At 44.0% G+C, this 24,682-nt stretch overlaps 1 protein-coding gene across 5 annotated transcripts in view; it reads left to right on the forward strand.

Moving 5' to 3' along the window:
* Positions 1-1,696: 1,696 nt before the first annotated feature.
* Positions 1,697-24,682, forward strand: part of MTMR3 (myotubularin related protein 3) — a 78,202-nt gene continuing 55,216 nt past the window's right edge. For 4 of the 5 annotated variants that reach the window (XM_065646126.1, XM_065646128.1, XM_065646129.1 and 1 more), the window contains exon 1: positions 1,697-1,847. The gene's annotated coding sequence lies outside the window, so the exon portion shown is untranslated. Of the gene's footprint in view, positions 1,848-2,428; positions 2,473-24,682 lie in introns of all 5 variants that reach the window. The other variant, XM_065646127.1, reaches the window with a different exon arrangement.

Raw genomic sequence — 24,682 nt, forward strand, 5'->3', positions numbered from 1 at the left:
TGATCCATCACGCTTGCAACAAAACCCAGATACAAATCTTGCTGCTGAAAAGGAACTCTATTGCACAAGGCTTAGCCAAAGCTTCATTGTGGACACTGCAGCGCTCCCTGCCCACCGTACCCTGCTGCCATTTGCCTCTCGAGCTTTCTCCTGCCTTTCTGTTGCTTAATGCCCATATCCCTTTTGCTTAATCGCTTGTCGCTCAGTTTCCATGTAGTTTTTGGCTCTCGTGCCTTGCGTTGGCTCCTTGTTCGCCATTACCTCATGGCACAGGCCACACATGTTCCTACCACTGAGCTCAATGCCACAAAAGCATCGGGAAGCATCGGTCTGAGGGCCTTGTAGAATCATAGAATCATTTCGTTTGGAAGAACCACAACCCAGCTCTGGCGCTAACCCATGTCCCTAAGAACCTCGTCTAAATCTGATCATAAACCAGCAGCGACGCTCCTGACAGTCCGGTCTCCGCTGAGTGTTTTTGCAGTTTGCCTCGGAATCCAGCCCGTGCACCCTGGGTTTTGTTGCCAAGTGTCTGTGTCTCTGGTCTCTCCCTGTCCCAGGGTTCAGTACCTGAGACAAGTTATTGGACAAATTTAAAAAAAAAATCATCATTACTTATTTTTCCCTAAGGTAAAGCAAAAAAAGCAGATTTTTTACATGTGCTCAATGATGAAGCTATTAGTCTCCAAATCCTCTTCAACAGCTAAAAACCAGTAAACGAGCTTTTGTCTACTCCTCCAAAAGTAAGAGAAAAGCTGCTTTTATGTGCAATAGCGGGTTTTGCAGTCAGAGAGGGTGTTTCTCCACAGGATGAACAGGCTTCGGAGGGTTCCTAAGGGCGATCCCAGGACTGCAGACCGGGGTTTTGGGCAGAGCCCCCGCTGCTCCCTCAGCGCCCAACGCCAGCCTGCGGGCGGTCAAACACCCCCACGGGGTTACAAAAGGAGGAAGGGGCAAAGCAGCTTCCCCTGGTGAGGGGCTGACAGGGAGCAGCTGCTGGGCTGTGGGGATGGTCCTGCCCCTCTGCTCTGCCCCGGTGAGGCCGCATCTGGAATATTGTGTCCAGTTCTGGGCCCTCAGCTCCAGCAGGACAGGGAACTGCTGGAGAGAGTCCAGCGCAGCCACGAAGATGCTGGAGGGAGTGGAGCATCTCCCGTGTGAGGAAAGGCTGAGGAGCTGGGGCTCTGGAGCTGGAGAAGAGGAGACTGAGGGGCGACTCATTCATGGGGATCAATATGGAAAGGGGGAGCGTCAGGAGGATGCAGCCAGGCTCTTCTGGGTGACAACCAGTGATAGGACAAGGGGCAATGGGTGCAAACTGGAACACAGGAGGTTCCACTTCAATTTGAGAAGAAACTTCTTCCTGGTGAGGGTGCCAGAGCCTGGCCCAGGCTGCCCAGGGAGGTTGTGGAGTCTCCTTCTCTGCAGACATTCCAACCCGCCTGGACACCTTCCTGTGTAACCTCATCTGGGTGTTCCTGCTCCGGCGGGGGGATTGGATTAGATGACCTTTTTGAGGTCCCTTCCAATCCCTGACATTCTGTGATTCTATGCCCACGGCGCCGGGTGCTGAGGGGAGCCCTGGGCAGACCAGCGCGTCCCTCCCGCTCCCCTCAGGGCGGAGGGCGGGAACGGCGCGCGCGCGGCCCCGCCCCGCGGAGGGGCTGCGGGGGGAGGAGGCGGCGGGCGCGCGCCTGGCCCCGCCGTGCCCGCGTCCCGTGCGGCCGCCATGTTGTTGTGGCTGTGAGACGCGGCCGAGGCAGCCGGGAGCCGAGCGACTCCGGTCCGGGCAGGAGGCCGCGCCCCGGGAGGGGCTGTGGGGGCTCCGCGCCATGCCCTGCCCCGCGGTAAGGAGCCGGTGGGGGCCTCCGGGCTCGCCCCGGCGTCTTGCGGGGGGGTGCGCCGGGCTGGGGCCTGGAGAAGGGCGGCCGGGCTGTCAGCGGCGGGGCCGCGGCCCGGCACGCCCCCTCGGCCCGCGGGTGAGGGGCAGCGGCGGGGACCCGGCTCCTTCTGCTCCGCTCGGCCGGGGCTATCGCGGGAGGAGGCGGCGGCCTCGTCCCCGGGCGGGCAGGGATGCCGTCCCGGGCCTGCCGCGGGGGGACGGCGCGGCCCTGCCGGTGGGGCTCGGGCGGCACGGCCGGGGAAGGGCCGTGGCGTGCGGGCCTGACCTGGCGCGGCCGCCTCCCCGCCCGCCCCGCGGGGCTGCCCGTGTCCCCGGTGCCCGTGTCCCCCAGCCGGGGGTCGTCTCACGGCGCCGGTCCGAAGCTCGGCGGCTGCTGCTGCTTTGGCCGCGGTGTCGGTTGTGTTCAACTGTCCTTTCGCTTGGGGCAAAATCCCCGTTCCTTTTACAAGTGGGACTTGTTAAGGCTTTGTGTTTACATCGTTTTGGGGCTTTAATTGCGCCTCTTCCTCGTCTTCCTCTTAACAGTCCTATTCTTTTGATGGGATCTGAGCAGATGTTGCCCTTCTCTGGTAAGTAGTGTTTTGACCTCTCTGTTCCCGCCAACGTGGAGTTTTAAGTTTTTTCATTGAAGTTCATTCTTTTAAGGAATGTTGTTTTGTCAACAGATGACAGCTCGTGTTCCTTCTCATTTCTCTGTACAGGAAACTGATTTTTTTCCTTTTCATGCCCACTTCCCTCATGGGGGAAGGCTCGTTATGAGCTTGTAACCCTTGCAGGCTTCAAGTCTGACAGGTGCTTTTCTATGTGCTTTACCTGTTCTCATGTGTGGTAAGCCTATGGAACCATGTGCAATGAGGCTTTCTTTTTAGAAGAAAAGTGCTTGCCTAATGAATCATGTCATGTAGTGGTACCGCTTGGCTTTATGGTGAATATAAAGCTGTATTTAAATGCCAAGATGAGTCCATTGGGAAGGGACGGGAGCATGACTGAGGGAACTGTGGCAGGTTTCTTGTAATACCCGTCATGCTCTAAGCTTTAGGTAAAGAACTGGCTGCCTTTCGTCTGTTATTAAAGCATGTGCTGTAGTATTTGAAAGTTAGCTTTTTTGGTGGAGGTGAAGGAGTTTTTACGCAGGAGCGCTTGTAGATAACTTGAGGGGAGGAGACCAACATCTGATATCTGCATTGCTTCAGCTGGGTCTGGTCGCAGTGGTTTTGGAAGATAGAAAAAGTGCTTTCTTTTAGTACAGGAAATACTGTGGACTGTAAGTGTTGAAACTTTCTGCAGATAAGTAAAGGCCGGGCATGGGATTCAAAAATGTTTCAGTGAAAAGTGTTTCTATGTGTGTGCTTTGGAGTTTGGGGAGGGGCAGATGTGCAGAAACAGTAATGTTGAGCAGCAGGTGTGTTTTGAGTGATTGCACTAAAAGTGCTCTTGTCCTGCTTCAAATTATAGGAGTGATATTGAGAAACAAGCTTAGTTCTCTTGCTGGCAGTTAGTTATAGGTACCTATCTAGGGTACTGTTAATATCCTTTACAATAACTGTCTGCACTAGAAATTATTAAAATAACAATGTAAGCCTGCTTAAGTAATATGCTATGCAACCCATAAATGATACCAAGTAGGTGGAATAGGTCAGCTTGATAAACTCCCATTTTTTTCATTAAAATGGCCATCCACATCTGGAGAAGATGGGAGCGAAGCATGCCCAAGCTTCTGAAGACAGAGCATACAATATTTTATCTCAGATCTCATTCCACCTACGTGCAGCCCAGGATGGTGGAGAGAAGTATGTTGTCAGCCTTTCAGGAGTAGGAGGAACGTGGCTGTGCAGTGCTTTGCTGGCAATTAACTCTTAAAAAAGGAGTAACTTAAGGAGAAGGGTATTGTCAGGCTGCTGGAGTAATGGGCAGCAGCCTGACAAGTAATGGACAGCAGCCTGAACTCAACAAGTCTGCTGTAGCGAGAAGAAGGAATTGTCTCCATGGAGTGAGTGGGAGGAACTGGGTTAGCATCCAGCAGAAAGTCTGAGGTCTTTCCACTAGTGAAGATCAAAGGGATGTGGCGGCTGTTCCTGCTCTGGGATGTGTAGCTGGATATAATGAGATAAGACTCCTCTGGATATTGGTGGTATCTTCCAGAACATGGAACTCCAAATAGTGCATTTGTGCTTATAAAATACTGTAAGCTAGAACTGGTCCAGGTAGTTAAATATCCACTCGTTTCATAGTTGCTTTCATTGGCTGAGTCAAAGTAATAGAAGTTATGTTTCTTTCAAAATAAGCTGCTAAGTACTAAGTCGTCTGAGCCATAATGTGCAACTGTTCTGCATTTGTCTCTAGCTTGAGTAGCTGGTGGGGTAAAGACGTGCCTGTTAGATCCCATATGGGTTTTAACTCTGAGAACTGAGCCTCATGATTTCTGATTCCACATGTCTTCTAGATATTGGTGCCATAACTTCGCAGTGCTGTCAGGAAAACGTTAGGAATAAGTCTAGCACTCAATTCACACTGTAATTCTTGTGAATTAACTGGATGATTAAAAGAGAACTGTATCTTTGTGGAGCTTCAAAATTGCAGGGTGATTAAGTGGTTTGTGTGAAAGGCGTAAAAGTGAAATTAGTGCTAATTCAGGAATTTGTGATACTGATGTTTTACTGAGGTTTACTATGCCCAGTAAAGGACTGAAAATCTCAGCTCCTGATGCATTACAGCTTCTACCTTGGGGGATTTAATCCTGAGCAGTGCGGGATTGCTGTGTCCTGGCGGGTGTATTGACTTGCGTGTCAGCTTTTTGTATCTGCCTGTGGGATGGGCAAAGGTCACACAATGCAGCATCGTTTGGTATCGACTCTTGTCATTCAGAATGTAGTTAGGAACAGAAACAGCGAAGACTTTGTCCCCTTGCTGTGGGGTGAACAGTTGAGCAGGACCGACGGAATGTGCTTGATATCATAGAAATCTAATCGCAAGCTAGAGCCTGAGTAGCCCAGACCTGTTCTTCTCGTCTGTTTAATAGTTCCTGGTGTGAAGGAGGTGAGATCCAGTGAACCATAGCGATTCTGGGAGTTAAGGTTTTATCCTGTAAGGAAGACCTCAAGTCGGTCTCTCCTGGTCAGAACTAGAAGGAAGAACAGCCTGTAGTAGCAGGGAAGAAATGTGGCGTTACATTGTTGTTATGAAATGTCTGGATTCTGTTGGTCTATGAGCTAAGGGTGCTCTGTTCGCCTTCAGTAAGTAGCAATAAACCCTAGAAGTGTGTTGGAACTTCAGCTCCATACCATGCAAAGTGAGCTGAGGAAGAAAGGCAAAGCAGAAGGCTTTCTGGAATTAAAATGGAAATAGATGCGCTATTTCTGGAGTCGTCGATGTCCATCACAAAGCAGCGTTTTTAAAGGCTTAACTTAAAATACAGTTGCTGATACGTAGCTTTGGTTCATCTGCTGAAACACCTCTGATTTAGAATCTTAATCTTTAGTTTAGGAAGCAGCAGTTGGTTTGACATGTGAAAGTGACTGCGAGTCAAGCTGTTAACTGGCAGTGTGCTTTGTAGGTTGGACCGGGGGGCAGCTCAATACTTCACGGGCATTAATGCCGAAAACAGTTGCAATGAAGGAAGATTGGTATGATCCAGCTTGAAGGTTTTCTGATATTTGTGTGTATATATATGCCTGAGGCAACCAATGACATTGTAATAGGTGGTGGAACCCTTCCAGACTCTGATACGGGGGGAAAAAAACCAGCCCAAACTCTGAAAAAAACCCTACCTAAATAAGTGGTTCCTGCCCTTCCTTGAGAGAGCTGAATTTCAGAAGACTTCTGAAGCTGGATGGCTGTTGTTAAGTGATATTGCAACGAAACTTGTACAAGCTGCTCTGTTGAAGTATTATCGCTTCTGAAGAAGTTAATACTTTGAACAAGATTCTAGTGGAACTTAGTTTTAGAGAAATTAGTCTGTTATTTTTCCTCTTGACTAAGAATGAAGTGAAAAGCTGTAAAGCATCATTGCTGGGATGGCTCGGAGGCAGGCTGTTGTGTGAGCTGCCAGTCATGCCAGTAATGAAATGTGTCCTCAGTAACACATGCTGATAGATCTTAGGTCATATTAAACCCCTTTTTTAGGTAAATTAAACCAAAAATATTGAATTATAAATACTTTAAAATATAACTTTGTAGTTCAGTGTTAGTTGAAAGAACATCAAAGAAACCAAGCCTTGGAGAAGTCCTAGGTGGGGAAAAGCAAATCGAGCTCTCGCCTTGCTCAGCACATCTGTCTGAGTTTTACAGTATTCGTTGGGATGGACTGACTAGCTGTGATGAAAGTGAAGTTGGTGTTGATGGCTTTCATTGGAGATGCTCATCTAGCTGATGGTATCAACTCTTTGACTTTGACATCAATTCATCAAATTATTTTCCAGTATATGAATAGCATGGTAGTGGTCAGCTTCAGGGGTTTTGGCTGTTACATATCTTGTGAAGCATTAGAACTAGTGAACTAGTGCAAGTTGGGAAGCCTGAGCTTAGCTTGGGAAATTATCCTGTCACCTATGGAATCAGCTGGAAGCTAGAAAAAAGATCAGAAACTTGGTGTTAGTCCTTGGCTACTTAGGAAGAGCTGGACTTTTGGGAGGGCAGTCGGAACAGCCCCCCACCCTGACCGGGGTGTGTTCTTTATGGTGAGAGCTGTAACGGGTGTTCAAATGTTTGGATTTCCAAGACTGATCGGCAAGGCAGGCTGCCATGGGCCTCTAACTCCTGCAACATGGCCTAAAAGACAGTGAATATCCACGTGGGAAAGATTTGTGTTCAGAACTTGGATATTTAACTGTGTTCCTTCCTGTTGTGTATGTTGATTTCAAGCTGTATGTTCTGTGCTCACCTCCATCTGATTTTTAGTCCCATCACTCCTGTGCTTCCTGCAGACTGATGGTTTTCACAGGGTTGGATGGGGCTTCTCCAGACTCTCCTCTTTGTGGGTTGGCTGGTATGTACTTCTGCAGATAACAAGTGGAAGCCTCTGGTGTGAGGAGAGTTGGCTCTTACAGTACTGTCTTTTTTTAATCTTCCAACAGAGCTCTAAAGTAAGAAGCTGCAATTGCCTTTTAACTTGGCCAGAGGAAGAATCAATTTAAATGTTCTTTTCTGTCCGCTGGATTAGGTCCCTGAGAAGGCTTGTGCTGCTCCGCGCACCCATGAGATCCTTTGAGGTGGAAGCAGGATTTAGGTCCTTGGTTTCTTGAGCTGGAGCAGGTCTGCAGGTGTGTGGAGCTACAGCTGCAGGCACCTGGTGAACTCAAGACTGAATGTACTTGGGGAATGTTGGATATCTTGAGGGTGGGTTTTTGCCTTTGTGTAATTTCAGAGCTAAAGTTATTCTTTACTGGAGCTATCTCTAGCAGATGTGCAGGATCTCCCCTCTCAGGTCCTGCTTCGTTTAGCCCTTATTGGGAAAAGAACTGGAAAAGACTTTTTTCATTGTCATCTCAAGCTTCCTACTCTTCAAAGAAACAACATTATCAAAGTAACTTAGTACCTAGATGTGCTTCTTCCATGCTGTGAGTACACTATCCCCATGGATGAGACTTCTATTAAAGGCTGTCTTGTTTGTGGTGTTTCTTACCCTGTTTTAAGAGTGTGGAAAGATTTTAATCAGGGAAAACCAGTGAACAGCTATACTTCATGCTTTAACTGAGATTTCTGAAAACAAAATAGCTTGAAATAGAGATCTCTAGCCAGGATGCCTGTCCATGTGAGGTGTCCTGTGTATACAAGTCTAATAGTCTTTTTAGGTATTTTTGATTATTCTGATTCTCTATAAGGTTTAGTTCCTAGAATATGTAGTCAGTATAGGGGGAAGTAGTGCACTTCAAGCTCAATTTGTGGAGGAAGATTGCTGCATTGCCATAATTAAGTCTTTCTAGTTTTTCTTTCTAATACCAGAGATTTATGCACTCATATAGACATTATTTATAGAAACGCTGTTAGAACAGTTTTCCGTTGCCCTTTTGTGGGCCTCATTTCCTTCAACTTGGGGACTAGAAACCAGGGCAATCAACAAAGCATTAATTCTGTAGTGTTACCTGAAAGGACAGAGCTTCAGGAAGAACTAAAAATAGTTCTGCTTTCCCTCTGCCTTTAAAATAAGGTTTTGGCTCCTTTATCAACTGGGCCCAGGCAGGCTCTTGAGAGAATGAAGCTGTTTTCTCCAGTGCTGCTTTCTTGGCTTGTGGAAGTGCCCGGGGGAAGCTGCTCCTGGCCACCCGCCTGAGGGAGGACAGAAATTCCTGTCTGCACACAGAAAGGTGAAGGTATAAATCCAGGCCATGAAGACAAGGTATGCTGGGTTGGCTTTCCGAGCACCCTTGAAGCGTGGGGCCAAGGCAGGACTTACCCGTGGGACACGTTGTGCTCGTGATCTCCCCAGCTTACCCCTCTGAGCAGCCTCTTGTATGGGGTGATGTGGATCACAAGCCTCCTGACTGCTGTGTGACTCCTCTTTCTCTGTGGTTTGACTGTTCTCCACAAAAGGATTCTTATGTTTTTTTTTCTGTACGGCTGGTGGCAGGATTTCAGAAAACAGATGGAAAATCAGACCTTTCCTTGAGTCTTTGTTGTGTAGAGCTTAACACCTCACAGGTCGAAGGTAGACTACTAGAATTTTGATTTCAGTTATTTACTTGCTAGAAATTGTAGTTGAAAGTATTGAAGAGTTGAGCGAGACTGAAGACTCAATTAAAGAAATGGCAACAAAAAGACTGACCACCCAGAGAGATTGGGAACAAATTATTTGCATCTACTGTAATACCGGAACTGCTTATGACTGGAGTCTTAATACCTTTAACATCTTACAGCAGATGTTACTTGGGTAAGATAAATTTCAGTACTTTTGAAATGAAGCTTCAATTTTGTTGTACGGAAGACCTTAGAATGACCCAGTCTGGGAGTTGATCTAGCTTAAGACCTCTGTCTTACCACTCTTAATGCTTTAGTACGTGCTTTCAAAGTGAGTTTTAGTTCCGAAGCTGCTTATGGAGGTGGCTGCAGCGAGGTCTGGAACTGGTGGGAAGCGTTTCCCTAGAATTCCCTGGTAGGTAGAAGGGGACGAGCAGCTGGACTTTCCTTGTTTTCTGTGCAAGTAGAGCAGGAAAGGGAGGAAGGTGGTTGCTGTGGCTGCCTGATTTCATCTCTTGTAGCCATAATTGACCTAAATGTGTACCTATGAAAGCTTCACTTATTGCATTGCTATCTGTAAGCTTGTAATTGCTATCATTGAAACTTAAACCGGAGATAAAATGAGATGCTGTGAAGTTCTGCTGTTTGTAATTATACTGTTTGCAGCCTTGATAGGGTGTTTGCTTGGAGACCTTTTCAGACCTGGTTCTGGATTTGTTACAGCTGAAAACTTCAGTTTTATTTGCTTCCAGCCTTCATTGTCTTCTCCAACTTTAAAAACTACTGTTATCAAAGCTGACTTTTTCTGTTCTGTGGGTTCTCTGTAAGTTCAGGCTTTTAAAAGATTTGTCTGTCTTGTGACAATGAACAGGTGAGCCAAAATGAGAAGTTAGAAGAGAAAAACTCACCTGACATATCACAGAGCAACTTTGCTTGGAACTTAATGTGAAGATGTTGCTTGATCCATTCTGTAGTCAAGAAAGTTTGCTATGGTCAGAATACATTAGAAACATTTTTTTCTAAGTGGTGTGAGCTGATAGCTTTGATTTTTAATGTTCTATTTGATTTTCCCTTATTTCCTTTTGTCACTTCTGAGAGCAACTATGCTGCTGTAATGTAGGCATTGTTGCACTTTTGATCCAAGAAACCTGGCTAAAATGTCTAAGCAGATTGTAATTTGAAGTCATTTTGATTATTTTGCTTTAATAAAAGCAAGTGAAAAAGCAAGTGAAGTGTGCTTAATGTAAACTTGCAAGTTTATTGCTTCTGCGTGCAGACCTACTACTTTCCGTCTAAGCACTGTGCATGTTTTTGTTAAGTGGTGAAGCTTTTCTTCAAATTAATGACTAATCCTTATCAAGCAAGTGTTCATCTTTACAATTAAGCATTCCTGTTCTTTAATTGTATGGTGATTGGCGGACATACTAGTCATGAGTCATGAGTACATTTGAGAATTCAGATTCTCAACTTCTTTCTCGCTGCTGGTAGCAGGAATTTGCTGTGAACAGGGCATTATATTCTGGTTGGGTACCCATTATAATTAAATTATCATCTTTGTCTATGTTCACTGAACCTTTATTTGAGTAACTTCCAAACGAATGCACCTTTTTGCACTTTGGGAAAATCTGAACTCTCTGAGGAAAAACTAGGAAGATGCAACAAGGTAAATATTTTGAGCTCTGCTATGCTTTCCTTGTAGGTTTGGCTAATGGATTATGGTCAAGGCATAGCTGTTTTCTAATGCAGAATACAATAGCTTGCTTGTTTTCTTTTCCTTTGCTCTGGAATCTCTTAATCTCTTCAGACTCAAGCATGAGTAGCACATGATTTGGAGGTGTTTGGTTAACGTACTTCACTGCTGCGGAGCATCCCTGTGAGTAACAGATTAATAAATTGGGACTGCAGGGAGAAGCCACATGGAAATTTTCAGTTTTGGGGGTCCATGTCTAAGTGTTTAATGTTTTTTTGCTGGGTCGTGTTCTGGCAAAACCAAGGGGAAGCATCTGGTCACTTAGACTTCGAAGTAAGGAGATCAGATTTCTGCTTGGAAACCCCTAGTTCATGATAAAAAGGACTACAACTTCGATATACTGATATTATACCTATATGTTCAAATATTTATTAGGATATTTGTATGGAAACTTCCTTGCTGGAAAACTGTGGTGGGAATCATTCTTTCAGAATCTGTGACCATATGGGATATCAGTGGATATAAAGCTGTATAAGTCATACTCTTAAACCCCTATTAAAGTAAAATAATTATAAATATTCATTAACAGATAATTTCAGAAAATAGTAGCTTCTTGTATAGCTCCACAAAGGTAGGAGCATGCCTGATGACTGTCGTGGCTTTTTCCCCCTTCAGTTCTGCGGGCTTTAGTAGCTGAAACGACAATGCCTTCCACATGTCAAACTGGAAATTTAGCTTTTAAACGACAGGATGGGTGCCGATACTTGGTGAGGGTGACTGCTAAACGCTGATCGCATGAGAGGACCTGACAAGGTGACTATGTTGTTGGTGTTTTCTAAAATAGAATGGGATTCCCTAAAATGCAGAAATATGGTAGCAGAGGATGGTTTAAAAAAAAAAAAAAAAAAAAATCAACTCCAGTGATTTAGAAGATGCTGAGCTTGCCCTTGGTGCTGCTTTTGCAGAATTTGGTATGTTAAGCACCAGATTGCTTTTGCTTTGCTTGGAGTAGTGTCAGTAACTGATTGTGCCAGCCTGGTGCTTCCCAAGCTGGTTCACTCTAAAGAAATGCAAAAATATTTGGGGAGCTCTGGTCCTGGTGCCTCTATACTTAGCTCGTTATTCCAGGCAAATTATCTTTTCATTCTCAAGTGCCGACTGCTAGGCTGTTTTAATCGCAGTCTAGCTTTCAATTGCTCGGTCGTTTGAACTCTTCTGCAATATTTTTATCATGTAGGCACTTCTTGCTATGAACTCTTGCAAGGTTGGTGGTAACCCAACAGTGGAAGGGTGTGAGGATGGAAATTCTGGAGTAATTTGCTGAAAGGAAAAAACCAGCGTCAAACCTGCTGTTGTAACGAGGTTGGAGTAGGCAGCGATCTTTAAACGTGCGGGGTGGTTGGGTTCATCGCCGTGCCAGGTGTGCTGTTCACGGGAAGGACTCGGCCTGGGGAGCTGTGGACACAGGCCGAAAAGATTGTGCCCAATTTGCCGAGTGTCAGGTTGGTAGAACAAAGACAATAAGAGCTATTTCTTGCTTCAATTTTTTATGACTAGTTTTTGAAGAAGCTGTTTGTATAGGGTACAAGTTTAAGTGCTCCCTGTCTTTCTGAGGGTCACACCCAGAGAGCAGCCCTAAATTACTAGTGCTGTTGCCTCATTCCTCAGCCCGCCACGTGCTCATTCAGCACTAAGGTATGAAGACTTTTCCTCTTGCGTAAGACAACTTGATCTGTTCTGCTTGGGGAGGGAGCAGTTTGGCAGCTCACTGAAAAGTCGTATGCTGCTGTGCCCTGTAGCTTTTTTTCCCCTGAATGTCACTATTTCAAGTTATCATCCAGCTTTTCAGACTGTCTTAGCAGTAAGTACAACTGCCTGAGACTGACCAGCGCTCAGATGATGTGATTATCTGGCCAGCCCTGCTGAACGCGGTTCCTCTACTGCTGCTACAATACTTCTTGGTCTTAGACGCAAATGGTTTGACATTCAAATTGGAGACCTAGCAGGGCTGAGCCTCATGTACTTCAACATATTTCAGGAGGCCCAAAATTGCAATATGGCTTAATCTACCTCATCTCTTTTTCAATTTCAAAATATTTCTATCAGCTATTATTATGTTGGTTTTTCTGGTTCCTCCAAAATTCAGTTTTTAGTCCCATCATAAACCCTTGGCTACCATATGTCAATCCCAGCAGACCAAGTGTAGTGTACTGGTTAAGAAATAATTCTTCTAAAAATACACTGCAGATGCATTTGTTATTTACCTAAACTGACTTCACTTACCAAAGGCAAGGAGTGATAAGTTAAAACATGCCTTGTCAAAAGTCAGTCTTAAGTGACTTGTATCGTGAAAAGGGCAAGAAGAGACTTAAGGGGTTTTGTGCAAGAATTCCCATATTAGAAGTAAGCAAGTGGGCTGGAGAGGATCAAGCTTACAGTTTAAAGAAAGGCCCGATGCCAAAAATACATCCAAAACCTAATTTATGTAGTTAAACTGCACAATTTTTATCCTGACTCTTGCCAAGACAATTAAAGAATTCCTAGAGCTCGTTTGAATTTCCAGGCTGCATTTGCAGTGTGGTAGCTGCTTCTGCAAGTGCAGAGAACACTCAGGTCTGTTCAGGTAGGTTGGTGAGTATTGGTGGTTTTATTGCTGGAAAGATTTTTAGGAGTTTTTCAGATGTTGCTGTGAAGAACATTAATGGTGCAGTTGCAGATGTTGCTAGCTTTTTTTTTTACTGCTTGTAAAAGGTCAGCTTTTAAACTTTCATGAATTGACGAACAGTAAACTTTAAACTGGTGTTGCAGCACCTGTTTTCTGGAACCTCAAGCCTCCTGTTTGACTCTGGAAAATTTAGGAGGCTGGTGTTAAGATCCGTTTAACTCTTGGTAGCCAACTAAAATGCAAAAGGTGAAGGAAAACCCTAGGGCCAGGTCAGAGAAAGCTTCTCCAGCTGGATGAAGATCAGTTGTGGTGAAACAACTCAGTACATGCATCACGTTTGGAAAAGAAAACACAACCAGCACCGTATTTCGATAGCAATTAGTCAGGTTTTGCCATTGTGGTCTCCCCTGGGTGACTTCATGCCAAGCATTGTTGAAAGACTTGATTTAGCGGAGTTTGTACGTGTTGAAACAAATGCAATGGATTGAAAGTTGTCTGAAGGATCTGCTGCTTGTTGGCTGACTTCTGAACAGCCACTTCACTTGTAACCCCTCAAAAATCATGCCAGTGATTTGGATACTTTAACTTTTTTTTTCTTTAATGAGACTTTAACCAGAACTTGAGGAGTTTAAACAACATACTGATAGTTTATTGCATATAAGAATGTGGAAGAGAAAGTTGTGAATCTTAGTGTGAAGCTTTGATCCATAGATCGCGCTGTGTGAGTGACAGCTCAGCCTCCACGTGGAATTCAGAGCATCTTTGCCGTGTTATAAAAAGCTTGTTGCCTGGTGCTGATCTGTTCCTCTGACATAGAGCTCTTTGTAACCTTTAAACTCTGCAGGTATAGAATAGGAATTTATCCTGTTAAAACCTGCATTTGCTTAAAGAGTTAGCTCCTAATTATTCACCCATGTCCTAATCTCTAGATCTTGGTTATTTAAATATCAAGGTGTGTGTCACTCTGATTTACTGAGTAGGGAAAGATTTTTCCTTAACAGAAAGAAGTAAATGTGGCCTGTGGCAAACAAACAGCTGTGCCCATCTTGTTGGACCTTTTCCATTCTTCTGTTTTGTTTCGTAAGTACAGTGTTGAGCTTCTAAATTAGGATTTGGTACTTGGTCTGCTGGTGAGTGTTTTGCCTGTGAAATTCTGGAGATTTGTCCAAATACTTGGGAGATGAAGAGTGTTTAACTTCAGCTTTAGCTTGAAAGTGATGTGTTGTACATTATATCGGATGTCGATTTTACAGGTTTTTTTTGGGGGGGGAGGAATGGGGAAAAGTCCTTACTAATGCCTCGTCTAAACAAAATAGGCTGGATGAATACTATAATCTATGCTGGGTATATGGAATAACTTAAAAATGAAGTGCTTGATGATGAAATAGGTTGAATGGAAGAGTCTGGAGGCTTCAATTCTGAAGGAATAAGTCTTCTAATTTATTTAGCTAGGTTTGCTCTACTTTCAAGCCTTAGTGAATTTTCAGAGGGAGATGTAGCAGGTGGGCTTTTTGTGTGTAAAACAGTAGGCTTGAATGATATCCTTACTATTTTTGAGGTTGCCTGAGGTAAAGTTTTCACAGAAATGTTGCTCATACTGAGCTGGTGGGATGGCAGTTAAGATGGGTTCATCACAACTCAAATGTGGTTCTTCCTTGCAGTATTTTAGTTCCTTGTCACGGGTGACACAGCCTCCCTTGCAGACAGATTTGAGGTAGAAATCTGCAACTTAACCTCATTGCAGTCTTGCTTCAGCCCATTGCATCTTCTGAGTTTAACTCGCAGTCTCAGTGCCACGTTCAGCATGACTAGACTGGTATATTCTGAAGGGGGGAGGGTTTAATACAATACTTCTAGACCAAGGTTGCTACAAGTAAAGCATTTAACAACACTTCTGCAGTGCTTTACCTTCTGTAGGTGAAACAGTCCCTGTCCTGAAGTGAAGTTGTTGGTTTACAACAGCCTGTACTGTGGTCTGGGACAGGTACAGGTTAGTTGGATCATGCAACCCTGGAGCTGAAAATACTGTCTGCTGTATGGCACTGGGCTGTTGGGGCTGAAATTCTGGTACAGAGAGGCCAAAATGTTGAAAGAGTAGATATTACTACTGATTTTCAACTTACCCATCAAAAATGCAACTCCTGAAACTGTTCTGTATCTCGGTCAAACTGGATTTGTCACCTGCAGAACACAGCACTCCTGGGGTTTGCCTGGCTCTGGGTTGTGTACCTGTGGTGCTGCTTGAGTTGTACTCGAGATTTATGTAGGAAGTGGACGCAGATTGATTTATTTTCCTCAGCACTATTTTATTAATTAACTGAAACAGTTGAATTGCCACTTTTTGTTTAGCATTTGTGGTAAGTTTGGCTATGTTACTTGGTAAATGCTCGTGTGTGTTCCACAGATAAAATGTGCTCAGTCCTTGTGGGTTGTTCGATTCGTGGATGTTCCGGTGGCTGTGTGTTTAATTCAGGAGTGAGAACGAGTGCGCTGAAACTTCAGACTGGAAAGTTATTCAGTAACTCTGGTTTGGTCACTGACCTGCCAAACATAATGCTGGTGAACTTAGCAAGGTTAAATGAAAAATGTACCAAACACAAATGTGTGTATTTCAGAGCCCGTTCCTAGGAGCAGTAAAGCCTTCATTGGTGACTGTGCTCAGGCAGATATTCCTCCTGGCTCTAACAAGACTGAAAATTTAGTTATGCATGGTGTTCAATACCTATACAGTTAGGACCTCTAGCTCTTATTTCTGAGGTTTTACTTTATCTTGACTGTAAGCAAAGTGATTTTCTGTCAGCTTATTGTAGTGCTGAAAAGGCCTGGTTTGCTTCAAACTTCATACAAGGAAACCAGAACACACGCATTGCTGTGTTTGCTCGGGTGCGAGTTACTGCGGAGCATTGGCAGATCGCGTTTCGCTCTGCGAGGCAGAACCCAGCCTGCTAGCACATTGAATCTCTGATTTGTCAAGATCTCAAGAGGACAAACAAAAAGCACTTTGTCCTGGCTCGGCTCATGGAGACTGACACTTGAATGACTCTTTTCTAGCTGTCTATTCACTCATTTCCTGAGCACACTGCTCTTGCTGAGTGAAGCTCATTGTTTGTAGAAGTCACTTCCACTGTCAAGTTCAAAGGCTTTTCCTCTAGAGCTTGAACATCTCAAACTATAATAGTTTCAAATGAGGTACCTGTTTGAACAGTTCCAAGTTCAGCCTCGTCAGCCGAAGTCAGTGAAACTTCTCTGGCAACTGGTAGCGCTTCTGTAAAATAAGGCGGAGTCTTCCTGCTGCCTTCATCAGGTCCTTGACGCTGGGTCTGCTTTCCCTCAGTCGAAGAGTAGGACTGAAGGTGCTTTTTGATCAGTGCAGAAGAAGCTCTAGAGAACAAGGATGTCTGGGGTTTTGGTGGATTCTTCAGAGAATTATTTGTGCTTATTTATGCTTTATTGCTTGAGAGAATCAAAGTCTGACAGAATATCCTTCCAGGTTCTGGTTCTTTTTTATGTATGAAAACATTTCTCTTCATTGCTAATCACAAGTGTCTGGGGACAGTAAAAAGTCCGTCTTTACCTTGCTGTATAATTTTCATGTGCCTGTTTTCCAAAGCTCTGTTCAGAGCTTTAAACTTCTCATGCATATTAGAGCTGTGGGAGAATTTCCCTGCTGCTTGCAGGCAATCCTGAAGTATTCAGTTTATCTTTAAGCAGCTGAGCTTGGTTTCCTACTATTATTTCATGCTTTTCAGGTTTCTGTTTGCATTTACCTTAGTTAAGCAATAATAATTAACTCAGAGTATTGAACTGATTGAATTATATTGGAGAACAAACCAATAACCATAATGCAATAAGCATGATTGTAACTTCCTGGTGATGAAATTTCTAGTAGTGGAATACTTGGTTTAATTTTTAAGCTTTGAGAAAATACCAGTGGTGATAGAACAACTTTATAAATGACTCTCACTTAGGCAGCTGCTTAATGCTACCAAAAAGCTGGGGTGGTTGGGAAGAATTTAGTGTCTTTACAGCTGTTTATGATAATATAGGGAATGTCTGGTGAGCTGCTTGTTCTTTGCATTTGAACACCAAAGAATTTGATGTCCGCTTACATTTTTTTAAATTACTGATGAATGAGTCTGGGTGCCATGGTTTGCTTCTTTCTAGTGATTCCGTCTAGACATATTTAAGCTGGAAACTGCAGGGCTAAGGACACTTGGATATTGCTGTCCTGTCCTCCCACCGAACCTCCTGAATTGGATGTCCAAAATAAGTAAGAACTGCTCATATGGGCCTTCTTTTAAAAGGAGACAAGACACAAGGTCTGGCTTTAGGTGAGGGCTGTAGGGCAGTTTTTGTGTGCAGCTGGTGTGCACCGCGGCGCTGAGGGTAGAGGTGAAGCACTGTTGGCTGTGGGTGGCTCTGGCGGTGTTCTTGGCATGACAACTTGGATAACCAGCACTGCTGTAGAAAGAGCATAGATACAGCCTCATAAAACCTCACTGCAAAACTCTGAAGAGCTTTGTCTTGATGTCTTGTGTAAGAGCAGCTCTGACTCAGTGGGGAATATAAGCACATGAGACAGTTATCACTGTCCAAGTCAGAATTATTAAGGCTTCCAGCCTCACAAGTGAGGGTATTAGTTCTATCCCATTACCTCTTAAATTGTGTACTGTCTCAAAAACTTGTTTCCTGCCTCCCTCTGTGGTCTTGTGCTCACCTTTAGGCTGTGTGAGCCCAGCTGTGTGCTCTGCTGCGAGGTGATGGGCACCACGGAGCGAGCACCTCGAGCCGTTCTGCGCAGCACTGAGTGGAGCACATCAGTTAAACTCAGGCAGCGCCTGCACACAGGTGCTCTTCCCGTGCTGGTAGATGCAGTTACCTGGCGGAGCTGGGTGTTGATGCTGTTCCACACCAGTTCAGAAGCTTCTAGGAAACTAGAAACTTGCCCCCAAGCCAGCTTCTGATAGTGTATCCTACTGAATTATGTATCAGTTCTACAGAAGCTGCCATGGATTAGGGTTCTATCTTAAGTATAGGTATTTTGAGCAGTTATTGCAGAATTTAAGGTGAGTGCTTATAGAATAACAGTGGGTTTAGAGTCTAGGCTACTGTAACAGCATTATGGCAGCTATCGTATCCACAGAACCATTCTGTATGTACTTCAGCATTGCATTCATGACAAAGTAATTGTGACGCCAGGACTTGAACAGGAATACATCTTCCATGTGCACACTCGTGAGAATGACAGAACAGCACATGCAAGTCTTGAAGGTAGTGTTCCTTTTGCTGTGATTTGGAGTATGGTGCAATTACCCTTCGCTTTTGAAGCGTTACGCAAACTCGGTAATACGTGGTTGTTCAGAAGTGACTGCAAGCTGCAGGTTATGGGAAAGTCTGAGTCCTTCAAAAGAGAACGTGCCTCGGTTTCTGCAGTCCACGTAAAGAAAACTGCTTGCAGAGCTTGCCTTGGGCTCTTTCCTTGGGTATGACATGGCAGGAAGATGGTTCTAGTTTTCCATCTGCAGGAGAAGTCCGTCTTCTAGCTTTGCTCTCCCAGGCTTTCTGGTTTTTCCTCTTACTTAGGTTTTTAGCTTGCTTGTGCACAAGTTTGTTCTGCATCAGTCAAGTTGTTACAGGAGAATACATGGTAAGGAATATTTAGAAGCTTCTATAATGGATTGGTATGAACTATTCAAATGTCTGCTGCTTTTTTGTCTATGAACTTGCTGAATTTAAAGGAAATACGGCCGTGTTCTGGACAGGAGGGAACCTGTATCCCAAGAGTGAAACTACTCAAAGTCCTGATAGCAATGAGGATGGACTTTAATGGTTATGAAATTAATAAAATATCATCTCTCTAAATGTGGTCTTAAACTGCCTGGTCTCCTTGGCAGATCTAGATGGTCTTTTCAGGCAATCTGAAGCTTGCTTTTTATTGCAGGCAGATGTCTTGATGACCTGGAGGAAGACTTTGCTGGGCTGAAGAAGTCTTTCTTGTGTTTGTTCTCCTTGCTACCCGGGAGGTGGGTGTTTTTCACAGGGAAGTGAGCATCTGCTTGAAGTCATAAGGCAGCAGGTTCTGTAGTGGTTGGTTTAACTACAAGTGGCGGTGACCTAGCCTTGAATGCCTCAAGACAGAATTGCCAATGACTGGTGGGGGATCTGTACCTTGCTTCAGACTGCCCTTTTAAAGGTGTCCTGGCTTTCTCACGGAGTGCAAGAGACAGGTTGGCTAAGGTGGTACTGGGAATGGGCGGTAACTTGGAATGGGGAGAGTTGAGACTGTAAAAGTTGGAGGTAAAGCAAGAGGAAAATGAGCTGACATGCTGCTCCTGCGGTGATTTCCATACCTATGCCAGGCCTATACATTAAATGGATGCTGCTAAAAACCTCCCCCCCATCCTCCCTTCTGTGGAAGCAAAGTGGTAGCTTGAGTACCTCACTCTTGCTGCCCTAATTCTTCCCAAGGCTGCTCTCGGTGTGGCTTTGCTGGGGCTGTCGGTGCGCCCTGCGAGCCTTTTGCTGTGAGCACCACTGGTGGAGCCGCTGATTGAGCCTGAGGAAGTGTCACTGGCTGGTTCTCAAGTCTGACATCACAGCCAAGAATGAGATGGCTCTCTTTCACCATGGGGATAATGAAATCATTCCCACTGTGGTATTCATTAACTCACATTTCATTCAGTGGCTCCTAAGAGGTTGAGGAGTGTGTTAGAGGTGAACTTGCATAAGACTTCTGATATTGTTTTGATAAGATAGACAAGAGTTAAAGCCACTGCAGTCCAAGTCTGAACATGGCAGTGATGCCTCACTGAGGCAGGTGGCGTGTGCTGTATTACACGTACTGACTTTAAAACTAATTCTATGGCTTTTTCTTTCATGTTTTGAAGAAAATGGCCTGCTTCTAAAGTTGGTGGAGAAATAACTCGTGCCCAGAGGCAGATGAAGGTCTTCCTTGGTGTGGAGGCAGTGCCTGGTTGGATGGCTGTGCAGAAAGGTGATGTTCAGCCCTGAGTGCTCAGGCAGATAAACTGGGGCACCTGCCGCAATGAAGGCGCATGGAGGGAAAGGCGTTTTGGTGAAGGGCAGCTGCTCCTGCTTTGTATAAAAATGTTAGTACAGGAGCCTGTTGAACCTTGGTGGGTTTCTAGTTTTATCATTTATGAAGCTTGAGCAGGTGTAAAATTTGAATATCCCTTAAATATTTTCTTCCTGGAAAGGGCTGTCGGGCATTGGAACAGGCTGCCCAGGGCAGTGGCAGAGTCACCATCCCTGGAGGGGTTTAAAGGGCATTTAGATGAGGTTCTTAGGGACATGATTTGGTGCTAGAGTTAGGTTAGGTTATGGTTGGACTCAATGATCCTGAGGGTCTCTTCCAACCCAAATGATTCTATGATTCTATAAATGTTAGTGTCATGCACTCTTTCCCTTCGTATGTGCAGTTTTGTCAGCTTAAACTGCCATATGCTACTCTGCAAGAAAATTTTAAAGGGGAGAAACTTAACATTAGTGAAAATCCTTTAGCAAGTTAGGTAATGTTCAAAATAATAAAACTGGACAACTCTCCCCCTAGCTTTAGGGCTGACCATTTTGAAGGAGGCTGTGGGAATTAGGTATGTGGACACCTTTTGAATCGAGTGAGAGTTATTAAATACTGCTGTTGCTGTTGACCAAGCTACCCCACCAAATGTGAGCTCTGTTCTGTTCTGAAGGCTCGCCAGGGAGTTCAGCTCCCTCCAAAAGAGGCTTATCTGTGCTGTGCAATTGAGCCAATAAACGAATATAATCAGATTAAGCTGTTTGGGGGAGGAATGATGACTGGTTATTCAAATGCCTAACGAACTGTCTGATCCCTTGACTGTTGCTGCGAGTGCGCTGGCATTAGTAGTTCATCCCTACGGGTCATTTTAAGCAGGGGCTGCAATAGGCTGGGACACCTGAAGAAATTCAGAGCTTCCAGATGACCCAATAAATTCTTAAATGAGCTGGTGTTTGTAGCAGCACTGAGGGATTAGTGCCTTGCTCTGGAAGGTGTGGGTGGTGGGCAGCGTCAGGCGCTGCCATCCCGGAGAACTGGATGTGTCCCTGCCTCGCTGGGGCTTGCGGTGCTGACTGGAAAGTTAGTGGAAACTTTTGTAGGTGTGTATGTAGAGTAATGGCTTTGGTGGTAAGGACACAACTCCAGGATTGAGTGCTCATCTCTGTAGCTCAGACCCCTGTATTTCCCAGATACAGAGCAGGATACTATAAAAACTGGAAGTATTTGAAGAATTTCAGACATCTGTTCTGGGTACCAAAACTTCGAAGATCCTTCTGATGCCTTGACTCTTGCTATGCCTAATTTTTCAACCTTTAAAAAATATATTACTACCACTTCACCATACGGGACAGTGTGAGAACTGTGGTAAGCACTGTGGATCTTTAGCAGAAGAGATGTTATAAAATGAGCAGTGTAGAAAAGATTGACTTGATTCAGAACTCCACGCTGATGACAAGGTTCAATAAAAATGAATATAGTGAAAAGTTCCGGGTTCAGGGAATGTTGTCCACCTGGTTCACTGGGTGAGGATGGGGATTTGTGGGAAGGAGAAGGGAATTAGGGATCATACATATTCCAAGAGAAGCAGAGCTAAAGCCTCACAGGTGATCACGGTGCTTGTGTTTCCTAGTGTGTAATTCCTCACTCTGTGCTTTTTAGATATAGACATTTGAAGATGTAATTATGAGCTGATGTCCACGGCAAGTATGAGTAGTGGAAATACCTGCTGTGTCATTAATACAGAGTCTCAGGCTGTCAGCTCTGCCTCCCTTGTTTGCTTTATTGTGCAACTACCTGTAACAACCTTGACTCCCAGTCCGAAAACCTGTCAGCGAAGCACGGCAGCCCTGTCAGGGATCGCTCCCTTACAGCAGCCTCTACATACCAGTGCTCTGAGTTCTGGAGTGGCAAAATACCAAAATGCGCCGTTGTTTTGGACCTGTTCTCAGGAGGTCAGTTTTTCAGCATCTGTGGCAATGGTAGCTGGAAAAAAGAACATCTTCAGTTCATGTCAAGTGTTCAGTTGTTCAGACTGAACACAGAGGTTTAGCTGCAAGTGCTGCTGCGTGGATTTCTGTGGTTATTCTGGAGCCTCGACCGTCGGGGATGATTTCAAACAAGTTCTGTCAGCTGGACCTGAAACAATGCAGAGATGTTGGGTTTCCAAGCTGATGACACAGATGTTGTACTTCTATTAAAACATACATACCTTGGGTCCTTGTACTTGGTTGACAGACTGATTTAAGCTTGTCGAGTGAGCTTTCCTACATAAAGATGTAATCTTTCATTCAGGAAAGGCATTTGGCTGGTTTTTGGCATTAGATGTACAAAACCATATGCAGGCTCTTTCAGAAATACAAGGCCTGAGTACTGAGCTGGTTCCTACAGCGAGCTGTTATTTATTATCTAAATTGCAAAGACTTTTTTCATCTCAGCTCTGAGCATTTGCTTCTAGATTTGTCTTCACATGCAGATTTGTTACACCAACTGCATAGCCTCTTGAAATAAAAACTAACAATAAAAGTGAGGTAGACTTAAGTATTCTGAACATTGTTCTTATCCTTGTTTTCCCCAGTTTTTGCTCAGTGTGAAGGCTTCCTTTGCCTTCGAGTAGTTTTCTGAACTTTAAGATTCCGACTGTAATATTGGAACAGGTTGTCTACAAAAGAATATGCTTGGAGATGTTAAAACCTTGGAGAAGTCTTTGAGCAACTTAATCTAATTGAAACAGTGTCAAGTAGAGATTGGACTGATGTTCAGTTGTCCCATTCAGCTCATATTCTGAATGTTTTTGTATGTATATCTATCCTGCTTCTTTATAATACTTCCCATTTGGACTTAAAGGGGCAGAAGCAACTTCTGCTTTTCTGTACTTGGATATTGAGTTTTGTTGTGTGACTAACAGCACAGAAGTCTCTGGTGTTGAGTTCAAGTTTCTTTTTGAAGTTGAGTCCTCCTGGACCCGATGCGAGCTTTACTGCAGGCAGCTTTGATTTTTTTCTTTTTTATAGTTACAGGAAGGAAAGACATTCCTGCCCTTTTTTGGTTTGGATTCTGACCAAGGCTCACACCTCATAAGATCTTTAAGGAGATCCTTGAATACCTGAGCAAACCCAGCATTGTGTTCACGGGTTGCCAGCAGCTCATCCCGCTTACACATCATGCAACAAGATGTCACTTGAGGTCAGGGATTTTTTTGCCATTTAATTTCATCAGGAGCAAAGCAATAAATTAGGAGTCCAAACTCAAGTATTAAACCTCTTGCTCCTTTCCGCCTCCCCCCGCCCCCAACTTTCCTGTTTTACTTTTCAAATCTAGGCAAATGCAACTTGAGTGTTTTATCCTCATAGGTTGAAGACAAACATCTCTAAGTGCACGTTCAGTAAGTACAGACTTGGTTTTGCTACTGAGTCGCTTACCAGAGGGTACTTCAAATTGAAGGAATAAAAATAGATGAATTTAGTTCATCTTATTTTTTACTATGAAATGCTACTTCTGTGCATTTAATTGAAGGTTGGTATCTCCAAGTCACAGCTAAGAATTGTGCTACAAATGTGTAACTTGGGCTATTTTCATAAGCAAGCTTGTGGACTAATGCACTTGTTCTTGCATATCTTTATAAAATACAACTTGAAGGGGACATGCTAAATTTACTATAAGGATGGATATAAGTCTTTTTTGTATTTCTTTAAAGGAAGGTTGAGTCTGGCTGATAATGATTCAAATGCACAATAAAATTCAAGTGAATAACTGAAGTTTTCTGCATACGAACTTACATATTTTTTTAAATATTGGGTTAAACTATATTTTAAATGAAAATTACCTGATGCATCAAGAATAGAATTGGCTGTTGAACAGCACTCACTTCTACCCTGCCTATAGGTAATGTGGCTGTATTGTGTTTAGGTAACTTGCAGAAAACCCCAAACTTTTAGTTCCTTTAAAATGATTTATCTCTTAATTACAACCAAGTCTTCTTTAGTAAACTAGGTTTGCTTTGAGTCACACAGGGAAGGAGTGAATGTGCTCTAAAGGATAAAACACTTATATGACTTCTTGTGTTGTTTGTATTATTAATGTTCTCCCTTCTCAGGGTTTGTTTTATGTGCCAATATAAATGAGTTTCTCTAGGGAAAATAAGCGAGAGAGGTTTTAAACTGAGGTTTGCCTGACTTGAGTGAATCCACGCTAAACCAAATTTTGGGGAAAAGTGTGTTCTGGATAGTCCCATTAGAGCTGACAAGGACAAAAATGGCTGTATATACAGGCAAGTGCATTTCTAGAATAATTCAACACTAGAAACAGAGGTTGCTGTAGATTAAGTGCTTCTAGTTTTGAATTGCTGTAGGAATGCATTTGCCTATATGTACAGACATATAAAATAGGATGCTGGAGTAATTACTCTTCTTGGTAAAAACTAATCTGCTCTAGAGACCTTCCTGTGGGTGGATTGAAGTGAGTAGGTAGGAAATCCATGTTCTCTAGAGAAACACACTCCTGGTGGTTGATCTTGCCATCGAAACAGTGATTTCAAAGGAGATACAGTTACCATACAGGCAAATATCTTCTTCCTAAGGAAGCTTGAACATTTAGATCCATGGATTTTTAAATTTAGAGGAGGGAAGGGCCAATAAATATTGAGGGATGTCAGACCTTGTTTCACTAACAAAGCCACAGTCTAGTGCAGAACTTAATTTCAATTCTAACTGAAGCTCA

The sequence above is a fragment of the Caloenas nicobarica genome, chromosome 16, assembly GCF_036013445.1.
Source record: "Caloenas nicobarica isolate bCalNic1 chromosome 16, bCalNic1.hap1, whole genome shotgun sequence".
NCBI classification, from domain to species: domain Eukaryota; kingdom Metazoa; phylum Chordata; class Aves; order Columbiformes; family Columbidae; genus Caloenas; species Caloenas nicobarica.